This window comes from Schistocerca americana, chromosome 1 (assembly GCF_021461395.2).
Source record: "Schistocerca americana isolate TAMUIC-IGC-003095 chromosome 1, iqSchAmer2.1, whole genome shotgun sequence".
Lineage (NCBI taxonomy): Eukaryota > Metazoa > Arthropoda > Insecta > Orthoptera > Acrididae > Schistocerca > Schistocerca americana.
In genome coordinates, this window is record NC_060119.1 from 682,964,025 (window position 1) to 682,977,619 (window position 13,595).

The window sequence follows — 13,595 nt, forward strand, 5'->3', positions numbered from 1 at the left end:
GGAAATGGTTAATTGGTGCGTGGTAGAGGGTATTTGCTGTGGGGACATTACAATGCCCCTCGCAGCGAGCGAAGTTTGTGAGCCTAATTTTTATTTACAGAACACACTTCATGAGCTATATATTAGTGTGGGTAACTTGGAAATGATGAGTGTGAGTCCTCCGACTGAAAAAAAAAATTATGTATAAGACAGATGGAGAAAAGAAGCATTGAAAACAGAAGAAATGAAGAGACAGGTACCGCAGCTGTATTGATTTTACGTGCATCAAGGTGTTATGTCTGTTGTGCACAACCAAGGAAGATGATCTTTCATGAAACTATTATCAGGATCTACCCATTCGGGAACTTTCTTAAGCAGGGAAACCTTGGAAAACCTCTTAAGCCTAGACTCCCAGCCTACGGTACATAGAAGATAGGAAAGCCTACAGAAGAGAAAAAATAATTTTGAAATTGATCTCTAAAGGAAAGATAGGGATAGATTCATATAACGATTTGGAGAAGAGTGATTTGTGCCTCTAGCTAAAAAAAATTTTACAATCAATAACTCGAGTTTTTTTTTACAATCTTGTTCCCAGGACAATATCTTGCGGTGCTGAAACTCCCCCGGATCTTGCATGTCCCCGACGTCCACATTTGTAGTCGGTCTTCTACGCAGCCCACAATGGGAAGAGTAGAAGGGACAGGGATACCAGATTTTGCATGCAACATTCATTCCAGAAGAATTAGCAATGACCGAAAGGGAAACTCTTCCTGTAAAAGAAGTGGTTAAGTTGCTCTGTCCAAGATTCTCCTTCTTCAAAACAAAATCCCTATGGCTTCATGCATCCTTTTTCTTACGATGTACTGCAAGGAATTTAGCCATTGACTTAAGGTTTCCATTTATCCATTGACTAATGCTATTGCCGAAAACATCATAATATTTACTCTAGTTTTCTTTTGGACTTCGCATATCACTTAATCACCACATGTGCTTATAAGTCCAAAAATTCTGACACATTTTCTGTCAATGATTTACTCTTCGTAATTTAAAGGATTCATGCAACTTGCAGTGGATTTTGGATTCAAATCATCGAATAATGGAAAGTGTGGTTCATTTTATACAAAGACACAATCCATAATTTCCTTGAAAAGTCATATCATTTATCTATACTCATAAAAATTTTATCCTAAACACATATATTTCCCCGTTTGATTGCTGCAATGTAAAAGTTATTAGTGGCGAGGAATGTGGATTCACTTCTTTCATTTATTTTCTGATTCATCCGGCATTCATACATGCACATATATGGAAATGGGTTTTCAAACAATTTTCCAAAGTGAATAAGACCTATTAAATAACTACTAATTCTATGAATATTAACTTCTTTTGTCATTCAACAATAAATCAAGAACTCTTAACCTCTAATTATGACACTTTTCTGAAGTTGAAAATCAATCAGTTTCCCCTCGCGTGTGATGCGAGACTCTTACAAAGCATATCTGTGTCGTCTATATCGATTCTAACTCTCACGCCGACATCAATTGTTTTGCGTGGGAAATTATCTTTGCGGCGTTAAGCGCCACTCATGATTCACTGCCTAAATGCGTCACTTCACTTCACACGTTTACACATCTAAGCGTGCACTTGAAATTATATATGAACATTCACTGGAAATCTCTTTTGATTATGCAGCGTCATTTTCGGAAAATATTTCTTTCTTCTTGAAGGTCATTCAGATCCTTTATAATTCTTGATGACATTAGCAATGCTAAAGTTCTATGTTTACCCAAACACTGGTGAAGCCTATCTCCACTATCTTCTTTACAGCACTCGATAGTTATAGTTATTCACTATTTCTACAATCTGAGTCACTGATTAATTATTTCAGTTTAAAGTTTTCTAACACTAAACACACACAGTTTATTGTTATGTTTTTATGAGCGTTCATCTCTGTTACTCGCAACACCATTCATCCCTATCTTCCAATCTTCATTAAATTTTTTTCAAGTCGTTATGGGAAAATAACCCTTTAATTTTGTTAGATCCCGGGTATGCTAACCGATAAGCCCCAGGGTTCGGAATTTGTAGAATGATGTATGGGCCAGTATATAATAAGTCCCATTTCTTTATACTCTTCTTTATTAAGGATGATTTGGTATGTCTTTTGATTAGTATCTTCTCTCCGACGTGGTTCGCCTGTCCCCTCTTGATTAATTTGTCATATTGTTGTTTTCTCTGATCAGCCTTTTGCGTCATATTTATGATGGCTTATCTTATTTTTTCTTCCCAAGGCATCTCAGTTTTCTGAGTTTTGGACATATGTTCAGTCCAGAAGTTTTCTTCTGTTGCCTCGAACATCAATTCATGAGGTGTATTACCAGTGGGTGAGTGGGGCATGTTGTTGTATATCTGCTCAAATTGTTCCACATAATTTGCCCACGCAGTCTGCTTATTATGGCAATAGGTCCTCATAAAGCGATTGAACTCCCTAAAAAATCTCTCAACCAAATTGCCTTGTGGGTGGTAAAATGATGTTAGTATGTGTTTCACACCGACTTGAGACAAAGCCTGTTTCTATCGGAGTCCCGTGAATATCTTAGCATTGTCTGTTATTATCGCCTTAGGTATACCAACATGTGGAAGATAATCCCTTGTCAATCTTATTACAATTTCTTTGGCTGTAGCCGCCTTTATCGGGTATAGCTTTACGTATTTCATACACACATCAAGAAATGCCAACACATATCTAACACCTCCTCTTGAAGTAGTTAACGTTCCACACAGATCGCACGAAATTAATTCTTTTGGTTCTCGGACTAATATAGAGCATAATGGGTGCTTACTCCCTTTTGAATCAGGCTTTGTTTTTTGACAGATTATGCATTTCTTCAAGACCTCATGCACTCTGCGTTTTATGTTGGGAAAATAACAATACACACTTTCCTTGTCTGCACATTTTGTCGCACCGAAACGTCCCCAGGTTAAATGGGTGAACCATACGTGTTTCTCTATTTGCGCCTCAGGTATACATACACACCAACGGACTTTGTTTGTCCTTCCACAGCGGAAAAATAATACACCATTTACCCGCTTATAATAATTTGCCATTTGATCCGAAGGTTGCTGTTGTAACCTTTGAACGACACTTCCCCATTGAGCATCTCTTTTCTGTAACTGTGCCATATGCGCACACAAAATGACGTAGTACGTTTATATGGATTTTCCTGCAGCAGCAATACAGGGAATTCTGAGTTATTATTTACTTCAATCTCTTTAGTCAAACCCTGTGGAGACCTTGATAGAGCGTCAGCAATAATGTTTTGCTGTCCTGAGACAGGATAGATCTAAAATTGGTATTGTTGCAGAGTCCTTCTAGCCAGTCTGGGGTGTAACAGTTTACACATTTGTAAAAACGTTAATGATTGATGATCGCCATATACGACAGTCTTTGACCCATATAGATAATAATGAAGTTTTTTAAATCCCCAGACGACCGCAAGAGCTTCTAATTCTGTCGTCGTCTAAGTTCGTTCACAGTTGGACAAAACACGACTAGCAAACGCAATAGGACAGAAGGTGAGTTGTCCATTTATTTTGCGTACTTGGAAAAGGCACGTTCCAATACCCACATTCGAAGAATCTGTTGACAAGTAAAATTCTTCTTGCCAATACCCACATTCGAAGAATCTGTTGACAAGTAAAATTCTTCTTGCATGTCCGGATGGTACAAAAGCGGTGCATTTACTAATTGCTTCTTTATCTCTTCGAATGCTTCTTGACACTCTAATGTCCAGAGCCAGGGCACATCCTTCTTCAACAGACTATTTAGAGCTGCTGCGTTCATCGCCTGATTTGTTATGAATCTTCTAAAAAATGAGGCAAGGCCCATAAATCCTTTTAATTGCCTCCTACTCCTGGGTGTTGGAAACTTACTAATTGCAATTAGCTTTTCCTTGGTTGGTAAAATTCCCTTTGCGTCAATTATATGCCCCAGGAACTTGATTCTGTTTACTGCAAAATGGGATTTCTGTAGGTTAGCAGTTATTCCCGTGGTTTTGAACACATCCAACACTCGGTTCAGTAAGGTAGTATGCTCCTCCCAAGTTTTCGATGCAATAAGCAATCAACAAACTCTGTTATCCTGCTTCTGAGTTCTGGGCCTAGTGCATAATCTAGAGCTGCTATAAAGATTCCAGCACTAATGTTGAGTCCGAAAGGAACTACAGTGAATTGGTAACTTCTTCCGGAATAAATAAAAGCCGTATACTTTCTTGATGACTCATCCAGCTTGACTTGCCAATAAGAGCTCCGCAAATCAATGCTCGTCAAATATTTGACATCCTGGAACCGTTATATAAGTTCGTCTATGTTTTCCGGATGTGTTCTCACTGGTATTATGATTTTATTTATTTCTCTAGTGTCGAGTACCAGTCTAACAGTCCCATTTGCTTTTGGCACGACTAACAATAGGGAGCAGTATGGGCTTGTAGAGGGTTCGATCAGACCCCCTTTCAACATGCGATCTATTTCCTTTTGAACTTGAGCCTTTAACCTCCAGGGAACAGGATAGAAAGTTCTACAATACGTTTTGTGCGGCTTAACGTAGAGATGGCATCTGTATCCCTTAATAACTCCTGGCCTTTCATCAAAAACGTTTTCATACGTTAATAATAATTCATTGGGCTTCTTCTTCTGATCTTCGATAATGCAGTCGGATTCATTTAACTTTTCAAACACTACTTGACTAAAATGTTCTTTGACTTGGAACTCATTAATTATGTGCTGTTTAGAATTTTGGGCCATCCTGATTACTTGCACACTGATCCCACAATTATATTTTCTCGTAAGGCTTTTTTTTTTCAGCAGCTCCAACTCAATTTCTTGTTTATTAACATTCAACCAAATTTTTCCTGTTTTGAAATCTATTCTGCATCCATATTGACGTAGGCTGTCGACTCCGATAATGCAATATACCACCAAATTTTTCACAACAAGGAATGTGCTTAATATTGCTACATTTCCGAATTCCACACCAAGTAGTGACTGCACCTTTACATTAGCTGATCGAGCCCCAACGGCGCCTGTTATTCTGCAATTTTGAACTGGAAAAACTGGTACTCGTCTTATATTTCTGATCCTGTTGAATAGTGACTCCGAAATAACATTTGTGGTTGCAGCTGTGTCTAAAACCGTCACTATAGGTACGGTCTCCATAATGACTTGCACTTCGACTACTGCCACCTGTTCTTTATTCTCATCTTGTGGTTCTAAGTCCTCGGTCAGTTCATCTGCCAGTAATTGTCCATCATTATACGTTAGCATGGGTACACATATCCTGTTGCCCCTCAACCAATTGTTGACCGCTCCTCCGGGGCACGAGGGGTCCTTACGAGTTTGTAGGATTTTGATTTGTCTGCTGGTTGATGTCATCCGCCACTTCGGTAATTACCGGTTGATTCGGAGGTGTCCGTCCCCACTGATGTTGGCTATTTGAATTCAATCCTCCCGGTTGATTCCAATTTCTATTATTGTTATTATTCCAGGCATGGGGTCCGAAATTTCTTTCGTTCCCCCACACGGGGTTGTATCTTTTCCCGTTCCTGTTGTTCCTTGAATAGCCCCTCGCAAGACCATTGCCGGGATTACTATTGAGATTTTGAGGGGTTCTTCCATTATTTAACGATCTCTGTTCATTCCTTCTAAGTGTCGATTGATCGCCATTGGTATAACCCATACTTCCACCTTGCCTACCGTTTGGTGGAGGTTCTATCGCCCTATATTGAAATCTGTTATTACGGGCTTCCTGGTTGTTCTCTTCGATAATATTTATATGGTCTAACGTCGTGAGGAACGACTCCAAGTCTTTGTCGTTGCCGTAAATCAATTGATTCCGGATACTAGTTGGTAGTCTTACCTGAAGTATGTTTATTATGTCTGGCAAGGGCATAGGTCTGTCCCAGTATCTCGTTTTATTTATATATTTTTCGAAATACCTTCTAAGGCTTCCTTTCGAAAAGGAGAAAGGCTCTGGGTAGAGCACCTCCTGCCTTAGGCGTTCCTGTACCCCTTCTGACAAGAACTTTGCTAAAAACGCTCAAAATCGTCATATGTCGGGCAAACAAAAGTCATGTCCGAGGCCCAGATTGCCCCCGAACCTTGTATATATCCTGTAACAAAACTGATCTTCTGCCACTCCGACCAATTTCTGGGTAGCACTCCTCTAAAACTTCGAATAAAAACAATTGGATGGACCCCCCTTTCGTCAGGGTTAAAAATCTGGAATTGATGCTTTATCATTTTTTCTTCGGCATGGCAAAGGCTTTCGTAATTTCCGGTAGATAACAATTCACGCGAACAACCAGGTTGTGGCAATTTAATGTTTGAATTACTTGCACAAGTCGGTATTGTGTGCGAATGGGCAGTAACTGGCTCTATAGTCGTTGCCAACTTCTGCTGCTGCCCTGTATTCATTTGTTCTGAGCTTTGTTGTGAAGCGCGCATCGACTCTTCTATCGTTTGTTTCCAATGCTCAAAATCACCACCTGACTGCTGTCGCACCTCAAGTCCTTTCGCAAACAAATTCTCTTACTGTTTGCCAGATAAATTCTGGAATGCTGCCTTAACATTTTGCTCAACGTTTTCACGCATTGGCCTTTTGTTTTCTAATGTGATTTCGGATAATTTACCCGTTAATACGTCAATTTGGTGGTCTATAACGTCATGAAGCTCTGTCAGATGTTCAACGATTTACTTTAGGTTAGTCTGTGTACGTGCCAATTCAGGAAGTTGCGCAATAGCACGTGCCATGGCGTCTTGCTTTTGTACTAATTGCGGAACCATTTCCACTTGTTCCCGTACGATATCTATCTTAATAGCCACATACTCCATTTCGACACGTAGGCGCTGAGTAGATTCCTCACATTGTGCTTTCACCAATTCTATTTGTGCAGTTAATTTTCGTTCCGTCTCTTCGGCCTGATCTTTGAGTTCCTTGGTTAATAATGGTTCAAATGGCTCTGAGCACTATGGGACTCAACTGCTGAGGTTATTAATCCCCTAGAACTTAGAACTAGTTAAACCTAGCTAACCTAAGGACATCACAAACATCCATGCCCGAGGCAGGATTCGAACCTGCGACCGTAGCGGTCTTGCGGTTCCAGACTGCAGCGCCTTTAACCGCACGGCCACTTCGGCCGGCGAGTTCCTTGGTCTTCGCCTCTATTCGCTGCTCTAATTCGGACAAACTATCTGCTTAATCTCAGTCTGGAATAATTTCATCTCTTCTTGAGTTTGAGTGACTGTCACTAATTGTGCTTTAATATCGGTTTTCAGATTTTCGTGCCCTTCAGTAATTGAGGCTATTTCGTATTAAAATCATTTTGCCCTTCAGTAACTGAGGCAAATTTCGCATTAATGTCGGTTTTCAAAGTATTCATGCTCTCGGTTATCATCTGCATCTGTCTCATGATAATTACCAATGGATCTAATCCCTGCTGCGTACTCGCTGTTACACCCGCAGCCGTGTCTACAGGGCGTTCTGTTGCGCTATGTGTAGCCATCGGTCCTATAACACTTCTTACTGCTTCGTTATTATCAGTGCCAACAGCTGATTGCTGACGCGTGCTGCTTCGCTCTGCTTGACTCATCCTAAACATCCTAAAGCCATATAAGTGTTCTACTGTCACTAAATGTAACTTTCTTCACACGAGAGTACTTCTGTGTTTAATTACTTAATGTACACATACAGTTAAATGCAACTTGAACAGGTCAATCAACACTTCCTATACCTAACATGAACACAAATAATCAATATTTAAATGTCAAATAACACTAAATGAAACAAAGCGTATACTTCAACTGTACTAGCAAGCTTTAATATTAAAATTATAGATCTGGCCTTTTCTCTGCGCCCAGCGTGCTGTCTTTCAGCTTTATTTGTGGATCCAATTATATCACCTGCGAGTCTTTCCTCTCTTTTCCAAGCGTCAGTTAGGTTAGCTCGTCGTAGTTGACATGAGACAGAGAACAAAATTATTAGCAACGTCCAAAAACGTGTCCTGACACGAATTGGCCATTTTAACATTTTAATGTTCGGATAATAAGTAGCCGTCTCTTTAATCTAAGAATAGATGATCAATGCAGCTAGCCGCTGTCTCTGTGTATGTCTTGTTTGTATAGACGTGTATCTGTTGTCTTTAACATCCCTTCACCTTCACACATAAGTCTATACAGTAAAGTAAGGCCCTCCCAGTTCTTGGCTGATCCGTGATAAGACAGTTTTTAATATAAGATTTCATTACGTGATATAGTGATCAAAAGAATCAGCCAAATAGAATCTTTAGTGGAGTCCTTCGTCTTGGTGATCAGCGGCTGGCTTGCTGTAAGAGACCTTTACATTTATTATTACTGTTAAACACCGCAGTCAGTCTGGAGAATCAATCGTTTGGACAATTTGTTCCTTTTACGAAAGATTGCGAATTCCAGACGTGTACGAAGCCTTTTTGGACGATTTAACACAGACTCAGTGATTGTAGGCTCTCTTCCACACAGCTGAAACTTCTCCACTAATTACAGGGCCAACGTGATCAACAAATGATTCAGGAAAAACTCATTCGTTCACTCACTCCAGAATAAAGAAGTCACAAACCTTATTTATGGAGGAAATCGTGTATTAAATCCATCTCCATTACATGTCTAGATCTCTGGTGATTCCACACCTTAATTATTTTCCTTTTACAATCTCTTTCTCTTCAAAACAAACCGCTAGTGGCACAAATGTTAATTGGCTCGCTTTAGCGAGAAGAAAAGCGGAATATTTATCTCTCAGAAACACGTCAATCCCTCAACAGATACTCCAGAAGCTGTCCTAGTTACCACTCTGACAACCATGGAGAATGCATATATGCATCTCTGTTATTTCAAAGAATAAATGCACTAGAAAATACTTTGGCGTCGACGAGCTGTCGCCGCATATATTACGAGAAACTCAGATCAGATAACTTTTCCAAAGTTAATGAATGTGGATGGTTTGATTGAAAATGATTAATTGGTGCGTGGTAGAGGCTATTTGCTGTGGGGAAGTTACACAACTTGAGCAATGTTTCCGAAATTTCAGTTTTTCAGTACCAATTTCACGAATTAGTGATCGTGAGATTTGCGGAACTTCCATAGCAAGGGCACTAAGTGTAAACTTACGGTTGTACTTAATCTTCTCTACAATTGTGTGAACCATTTCATCATTAACCACAGACGGGCGTCCACTTCGTTCTTCATCGTGCACTTGATCACGTCCTTCATTGAACAGTCTGACCCATCTTCTAACCATTGAATCACTCATAGCATTTTCTCTGTAAACCTCGTAGATTTGCCGATGAATTTCCTTTGGTTTAACTGCATCTGCATTTAGAAAACGAATCACAGATCTGATTTCACACGCCGCTGCATTTTCAGTTACGGCTGACATTATAAAGAAGCACTACAAAGCGCACATCGGCAGCAGTGATCCGAAAATGGCGTACATGTATTTACCCTGAGTCAGAGTAACTGCCGCGCATGCTCGGAACTGCGATCCTCATTTAGCTACACTATTGTATCCTCGAACCTCTGATATGTATTTGATGTTCTGTTTGTTTTGCTGCTGCTAGTCTGAATGCTTTATAGCAGTTGAACTGCGTCATACAATTTTACAACATTATGTGTCTATGTATATTTTCATATGTTGTAGATCTTATCAAATGGTCAGCTTGTTTTTACATGTGACATTGTAGTATCATGTGACATTGCAATAGAATCATGTGACTGTTGTATTGAACAATATAGTAGATATCTGTGTTTCTTTTCACATGTTGTTTTGACCAAAAGGTTGGTTTGTTTTCATCATGTCACATTATAATACTATCATGTCATTATTATATACTATTGTACTAAAAAATTTATACTGAGGGGACACAGAAAATCTTCTTATACAATTGTATCTTCTTTTACTGTATTGCTTGTATTGTAGTTGCAGTTCATGAATATCTTTCTGTGACTGTACTCTATAGTACACAAACTTGGTGTATTGTTCTTTGGCCTAGGATCTTTGACTTCAGCCTCGTAGCTGTTTTGATCAACTGTTTTGTGTTAGCCTACTGGGCCTTGCTGTTCCTGAGCATTGGTACTGTGCACTTATTGCTCTTACTTGTTATCGTGGTTTTCGTTTTTTCAGCGTTGTTTTCTTCTTGGTTAAGCCTGTCTTATGGCTTTAAGTATCAATATTCTTATATTTTCAAGTCAGTATTTGATATCTACTTTCCTAGTTAAATAGCATGTATGTGATGTTATCACTATAGACATTTTTCGTAAATACTCTTGTTTCCAGTAATAATGTAGCAAGAAAATGCAATTTTTGTTGAGGTTTACAGTTTTCAGTTTGTTTACAGTTTTGTGCAAGCAATGTGAAGTCGGTCCATGTTCGAAACCAGTACTGAATAAATGTACCATAAGACAGCACACTGTTTATCATTCATTTCTCCAAGTTCAGTTCCAAGCCAGGTTCCAGATTTTTTTCGCTCTAGGACTGGGTGTTCGTGTTCACCTAATCATTTTATCTCATCTTCATGGTGGCGCAAGTTCTTGAAGTGACATAAAATAGAAAGACTTGCACCTGTCTGCCAAATAATGCCAGAGCCCCCAGTCATTAATGCCATATGCTAATTCTCTTTGTACAACAACACTGAGAATATATGTAGCAAGTCAGTAAGCCTAACCCTACTTAACAAGTGCAATGGGGAGGTATGACACAATGGACCTGCATAAGCTTCGTTCACCTGAAATAACCGTGTTTATAGTTATAGTTTATAGTTATAGTCAGCATTCAAAATGAAACTTTTGAATACCAATCAAAGTCACTTTCTACATGACTATATATTGTTTTATTTTGTAACATCAGATAAACTACAGATTTAGCTTATTGCACCATTTAGGTTGACCCACCTTCAGTAACATTATCTGGTCTCAACAAATCCTGGCACTATGTGCCTCCAAGGGAATGCTACTCCTATTTGTAAACTTTTTTCTATCTGTGTTGTCAGATATATCACTTTTCATAACACCTGTAACTAGCTCAAATGGTGACTAATGCTTATACTCATGCAGAATAACTATTGCAAGAGTTTTTGGACGTATATTTCTTATCCAAAGAGTATTTTTACCAATGAGCAATTTAGTGCCCCTCACGTCAGAGGTAGGGACGAGTCCATGCTGCTGAGGCCGAAGGCTGTCTGTGCCCTCAAACTGCGTCTTTCGCCTGAAATATTCCTACGCTAACCTCGCGGAACGTTTGAGACACCACCTCTGCCCCTTCTGTGAATGGTTCTGCCTACTTTAGCAGCCTCACTTCTCCCATAACCGTTTTTTGTTTCCTTGTCAGATATGATTGCCTTGCATTTCTGTAAATTCTGTTGTTCTGCTCGAATGAAAGTTCAATACCAATCTAACCGAAACTCGGATTTAGATGTGGATTGTAACAATAAATGCCAAGTTTCCTGAAACATATTTTGCAATAATACATGCTCGCCATCAGCTTACGGGATTACATCACTGCCATGTCCAAATGTTTTAGAGAACTACTCAGTGTAACTGTTGAAATCCAAAAACAGGCTCAGGTAGTAAGACTTTAAGGTAAAATAACGTCGCAATGACTGAGATGGCATGTGTATATGCGATGCAAGGTGCTGACAGCTACAAGGAGTAACTTATGATTTAAAACTAAAGATAAAATTTATGAGGAAGAAGAAGATATACCTGGAACAGCACCGAAATGGGAGAGAAGGTTAAGGACCATTATTGGTGGAGAAGCGTGGTTTGCTGACCCATCAGAACGACGTGGTGGGTAATGGTGATGACTCCACTTAACATATACTAAGCGTTTCAGAACAATGTGATTGACTTTACAGCAATTCAGCCAGGTTTAAGTGATGGTTTTTTAAATTAAATGTTGTTTAAAGGTTCATTAAAAGTAACTCACTGTTGTGTCAATATGTCGCTATATTAATTTGTTATTATTTAGAACTAGAGCATGTGTACCATTATATGAATATAATTAGATCACATGAGCTCAAAGACACGACAGTACACGCGTCAGTTAATGTTTCGTTCAGCTATCAGCACAGTTACGGAAAGCTGAAAGTAAATTTAAATAAAATAAAAATGCAACGTAAATGCATCACAACTGGAAATGAGCGCTAAACTCGTCAGCGACGTTTGGTCGTCGGTTCGTCTTCCCCGTTGTGGAAACAAGATAGCAAGCTATCACCGTGTGAACGACGGCTGACTCGGGAGACAGATGATGATGATGAGCGTATGGCATTGGTTGCCGGGAGACCCCTCGCGGGGCGGCTCGGCCGCCGCTCCACAAGTTCTTTATCGCCGCTACGGCGACTTGCGAGTGAATGAGGATAAAATGATGATGAAAGACACACAACACCCAGTCATCTCGAGGCAGAGAAAATCCCTGACCCCTTGCCGATTTTCGCAGAAGAAAACGATGTGGTGGGGAAAGGAAACCTTTACAGAATGAGGAGGTACCACATTCCATTTTCTTTAGTTGTTCTGTTAGAACGTATCTACACTCCTGGAAATGGAAAAAAGAACACATTGACACCGGTGTGTCAGACTCACCATACTTGCTCCGGACACTGCGAGAGGGCTGTACAAGCAATGATCACACGCACGGCACAGCGGACACACCAGGAACCGCGGTGTTGGCCGTCGAATGGCGCTAGCTGCGCAGCATTTGTGCACCGCCGCCGTCAGTGTCAGCCAGTTTGCCGTGGCATACGGAGCTCCATCGCAGTCTTTAACACTGGTAGCATGCCGCGACAGCGTGGACGTGAACCGTATGTGCAGTTGACGGACTTTGAGCGAGGGCGTATAGTGGGCATGCGGGAGGCCGGGTGGACGTACCGCCGAATTGCTCAACACGTGGGGCGTGAGGTCTCCACAGTACATCGATGTTGTCGCCAGTGGTCGGCGGAAGGTGCACGTGCCCGTCGACCTGGGACCGGACCGCAGCGACGCACGGATGCACGCCAAGACCGTAGGATCCTACGCAGTGCCGTAGGGGACCGCACCGCCACTTCCCAGCAAATTAGGGACACTGTTGCTCCTGGGGTATCGGCGAGGACCATTCGCAACCGTCTCCATGAAGCTGGGCTACGGTCCCGCACACCGTTAGGCCGTCTTCCGCTCACGCCCCAACATCGTGCAGCCCGCCTCCAGTGGTGTCGCGACAGGCGTGAATGGAGGGACGAATGGAGACGTGTCGTCTTCAGCGATGAGAGTCGTTTCTGCCTTGGTGCCAATGATGGTCGTATGCGTGTTTGGCGCCGTGCAGGTGAGCGCCACAATCAGGACTGCATACGACCGAGGCACACAGGGCCAACACCCGGCATCATGGTGTGGGGAGCGATCTCCTACACTGGCCGTACACCACTGGTGATCGTCGAGGGGACACTGAATAGTGCACGGTACATCCAAACCGTCATTGAACCCATCGTTCTACCATTCCTAGACCGGAAAGGGAACTTGCTGTTCCAACAGGACAATGCACGTGCGCATGTATCTCGTGCCACCCA